Source organism: Haliotis rubra, unplaced genomic scaffold, assembly GCF_003918875.1.
Source record: "Haliotis rubra isolate DU_JTF1 unplaced genomic scaffold, ASM391887v1 Scf148, whole genome shotgun sequence".
In the NCBI taxonomy this organism is placed as follows: domain Eukaryota; kingdom Metazoa; phylum Mollusca; class Gastropoda; order Lepetellida; family Haliotidae; genus Haliotis; species Haliotis rubra.
This window is the reverse complement of record NW_025765425.1, coordinates 129193-134527: the sequence shown is the minus strand read 5'-3', so window position 1 is coordinate 134527 and position 5335 is coordinate 129193.

The following is a 5335-nucleotide window of genomic DNA, read 5'->3' as shown; positions in this document are numbered from 1 at the left end:
GTATCAACACTTATAGGATAGGTCAATGTTATTACTGGTAAATATCTCCATATCAACACTTATAGGATATCAACACTTATAGGATAGGTCAATGTTATTACTGTAAATATCAACACTTAAAGGATAGGTATGTTATTGTAAATAGGATCAACACTTATAGGATAGGTCAATGTTATTACTGTAAATATCCCTTTATGTTTGTAGGACAGATCTGCCTAGTTTAATTGTTTCTGTGTATTTGGATATATATTCTGTTTTATGAAAGTTATGATATATTTTCATGTTTTCTTATATGTTTCCTTTGGATCAAGATTGCTTGAATATTGATTTGAATTTGTCATAATTGATATTAATGAATGTTTGATGCATTTCCGCTTATGCTGCACTGCCTTCTGTGTTGCCTAATGAACACTTGGTCAAACTGGCCACAATAAAATCAAATACTCAACTGAAGAAACACCTCCATTGGTTTAATTTGTTCCAATTTTTGGTTCTAAGTTTATAATAAATACAAGAACTAACTTAGCCTGTGGTGAAAGTGCATTTCTACATGTTAGTCAGGCTTATTATCTAGAAGAGATATTTTACCATATTTCAGAAATAAATCAAATCCATTTAAAAACAATTCTGTGAGTATTTTTTTGCATAAAATAGTGTAAATGGAAATAATCTGTGGTGACTGTTATGACAGGTGATCATGATGATAATGTGATTGTGTTTAGCACCTTTTGTATATTCTGTAAAGTGACTGAAAATATTGTTTCACTCCAAAACCTTTTCCATATTTGTTATACCCTTTTCCTATTGCCTCAACAAATGATAAGCAAAGAGTTCACCTTGTTCTGTAATACCTGTAAGAAAAAGCCAGTTATTCTATACTAATCAAAATAAGTTAAGGAACTTTAGTCATCTGAGGTGCTGCACTTCCCTGAGTGAGTTACATAACTTGGGTATACCAGAACCCGGTGATTCTGGGTTCGAATCCTGGCTCATGCCGATTATGTTTCTAGTTCTGTCAGCACCATGCCATACTAGTGGGATTCACCAAAGTCGGAAGTGAGACCTGCGTCTCTCGGGCTTCCCTCCCACAGCCAGCTGACACACTGTGATATAACTCGTATACTGTTCGAAGTGGCATTAAACCCAACACACTCACTCACTCATGTCTTTTTATGAATCAAGGTATCATTAGAATATGCAGCTGTATTGGATCAAATAGTGGTATATTGTATCAACAATCTGCCTTTGTAGCATGTCTTGTTTATTAGTCTGTTTTGTTGCTTCTATGTATTTTTGTCTGTTGATATATTGTTATTTTTTGTAAAGTCATTTTGATGGTGGACCAATATATACACGAAGTATATTTTTCTTATTTCATAATCGTATGAATGTCATGCTTTTGCATAATTTGCTTTGACTTGCTTCTTGAGGACTATAGCCTAATGTATTCATTCTGCCTGTATATGGTTTTGTTTATTTGTATTACTCAAAAGAATTGAGGAAACACTTGATTATTTTGTGTTACAATAGGTAATTGGTCATGCTGAATCTCTCATATTTCTACATGAAAGACTGACTGACTGAGTTTGGTTTTAAGCCGCTTTTAGCAATATTCCAGCAACATCACGGCGGGGGACACCAGAAATGGGCTTCACACATTGTACCCATGTAGTATTCGAACCCGGGTCTTCGGCGTGATGAGCCAACGCTTTAACCATTAGGCTACCCCACCGCCCCTCTACATGAAAGAATCAGCATTACTAGTTAATAGTCTGGCTATCGATATAGGTCATAGAGGTCAATAAGCATTAAATATATATCGAACGATTATAGATAAAATAGTAAGTAACTATTTAAATATTGATCAATTATCCATAAATAAGTAACTTTGAGCAAAAATGCCTAATACTGTCTGAAAGAAACAAATATATTTCACACCACTGGCGAGTGGTGACAAGTTTTGCATGGGTTACTGACTAAACAGCCTCCTGAACATAATTTAGAAGCAGCCCTGTGATTAAACACCTAAGTTTGCATTTTGTTTGATTAAGTTAAAACTTTTCTATACCACAAAAGTAAATATACGTTAATATCGATGACACTATTTCCATATCAATAATCATTAATAATTTTTCCTATCGACGATATTTCCGATTATTGATCTTTTTGTGCCCACCCTACCAGTTAACTATGGTAAAAAGTTACTACAGGGGGCTCCCTAACTTCTCCATGTACTGTATTTTCTTGAGTATATTACACACTCTGGCACAATGCACAACCACCTGTAGGGGATTCAGTCTTCTGTCTCTTCAGTATTGACAATCTTTGTCAGCTAAAGTTTGTTTAGGGGTGGTGGGTTAGCATAATGGTTAAAGCGTTCGCTCGTCATGCTGAAGACCCAGGTTCGATTCCTCACATGGGTGCAATGTGTGATGCCCATTTCTGGTATCCCCTGCTGTGATGTTGCTGGAATATTGCTAAAGGTGGCGTAAACCATAACTCACTAAAGTTGTTGATAGTTATCAATAGTGGTATCTGACAATGGTTGCTGTAAATAATGGTGAGATGGCGCACTGATGATAACTTCACAAATGTTTCACAGAATTTAGTGTAATGAATATTTAGTGACATTTTTAGTATGATGAATAAAATAGATTGTAGCCATAAGCCCAGATGTACTTTGAATACTTTAATCACATGATTAAATTGTGTATTTAATTTTGGATTTTTTGACCTGGTATTTTTGTTGTTTACAAGCTCATGGCTATACATATACATTGGGGGAAAAACATCAAACCCCATTATTGCAGGTATTATGCGCACTCACATTGATACAGCTGTGTTTCATAAAAAATGAGTGTGCAGTAAACTCAAGAAAATATATACAGTACACACATATGTAGTATAGCAGAACAAAGCTTTTAAGTATACTGTCATTTTATATATTGGCTGATAAAAAGTAGTTACTGCTTGTGATCAAACTTAAATTTAAAGATGGTAGCTAGGTGTAGGAAGGTAGCTTTTGTTCTATGCATATAAAACGACCCTACCCCAATGCAGGCAAACTAATGTAGACAGTTCTTGATATATGTTTTCCCTACAAAAGAAGTTAAGGAGCACTGATTTTTCATACGATATTTCAGTGACAGATCAGCCTTAGTTAACTAAACAAAACCAGTGGATAATGATTCCCCTTGTTATGTCTCGGTGAGCAATAATGAAAAATATCAGTAGCTTAAATAAAGGTTGCTCTACAAAAAAACACACATCTCTTTTCAATGGCAGATGGAAGATGCAAATGTGGTGCTTATATGGGTAACCATGGCAACATGAATTTTGTTAATATTTTACCCCCACTCAAAAATTGAAATGGGAAAGAATTTGTATTTCTTTGTGTATAAACGAGTAAATATATCTATTTGTTTCAAACCAAACCTTGTGAAAGGATAACAATATTTGACTTAATTGTTCCATTTTGTACTGAAGGTGTTTACTCGGATATCCTAGAATATTATTCCTATTAAGCTATATTCGTAATGTTATCGGGGCGATGGGGTAGCCTAGTGGTTAAAGCGTTCACTCGTCATGCCGAGACCCGGGTTCGATTCCCCACATGGGTTCCACGTGTGAAACCCATTTCTGATGTCCCATGCCGTGATGTTGCTGGAATATTGCTAAAGTGGCGTAAAACCATACTCACTCACTCACTCGTAATGTTATTAACTCCTGTTGAAGTGTACACTCATGTCTGTTTGTCAATATCAACAGAGCTATTCCAGCAATAATGAAACCATTTTCATCTCATTCCAGATAATTTAGAAATATTTCCTGTGATTGTTATACGCATAAATTATTTCCGAACTGGTGATTATTTCTCAAGTATTTTCCTTTGTGGAAGTAAATTAAAGACTTTAGAATTAAGGAGGCTAGGAGGAGTTATTTCCCCTTATATAACTTGATTGTCCCATTTAGGCACAACCCAACAAAGAATTGGAATGAGATTTTCAGGGTTAATTTTTGAATGAATCTACAATTATTCTAACACAGAGAGGTCATTTCAATGAATAGGTGCAGTGCCTTTGTCAGTCTGTATACATAGTTTTGTGAAAACACTCCAGTTGATGAAAGATATTCTAAATATGGTATTGATATATGTCTGTTATGTGATATTTTCAAAAGGTGCAGAAAAACACCACTGTGACTGTTTTATATTGGATTTTATATGCTATTCTGGTAAACAATAAAGATTGGTATATATGGATTTAAGTGTGGCTTTCATGAATCTTTTCACAAACGGGGGTGTAGCCTAGTGGTGAAGCGTTCACTTGTCACACAGAAGACCCACATGGGTACATTCTGGTGCTCCCCCACTGTCATATTGCTGGAGGGGCAGTGGGGTAGCCTAGTGGTTAAAGCGTTCACTTGTCACACAGAAGACCCACATGGGTACATTCTGGTGTTCCCTCACCCTCATATTGCTGGAATATTGTTAAAAGCAGCGTAAAACTAGAATCCCTCGCAAACTAATTTCCTTCCCTTGCAAGAGCCAGGATCACATGGGAATTGGGTGCACCATCTTCTTGGATGTTGCAGTTGGCTATCTAGATTTGTGTCCCTTAGGAGCAATAAAATCTGCTGACTCTGGGTTCGAACCTAGCAATTTTCCTGCTCATTCCTGGTTGATCTTCACCATGCCTGATCATGTCATTCACCAAAGCTGTAGAGGCGCACAACCACTGTCATTGGGCTTTCTTTACCACATTAAGTTGAGGAGCTGTGATGTATACTCATACAAAAAATAAATGCACAAATATGCATACTGATGATATGCATAAACATAAGTGATATAGTGAACAAATTACCCCTCTCTCTTCGATCAGTAGAGACATTCAGTACTTTCAAATCCAGATTAAAAACTCATTTGTTCAGCATTGCATACGGAGTTCACCAGAGCTCTTGAGCAGTCTTCTGAAGACTGGATATTAGCGCTATATAAATGTATAAAAATGTAAATGTAAGAAGGGTCTGTGGGGTAGACCAGTGGTTAAAGCGTTTGCTCGTCACGCCGGGTTCGATTCCCCACATGGGTACAATGTGTGAAGCCCATTTCTGGTGTCCCCTGCCGTGATGTTGCTGGAATATTGCTAAAAGCGGCGTAAAACCATACTCACTCACTCACCCCAGAGAAAGAAACCTTTTACAACAGGAACGTGTGTTCATTTATATTTTCGGTCAGTATGTTCAGGATACAATTATGAACTCCGAGGCTGCCAGGACAAACTGGGAATATTTTCGATTTCGATAAACAAATAGTTACAAATATATTTTATCCTTT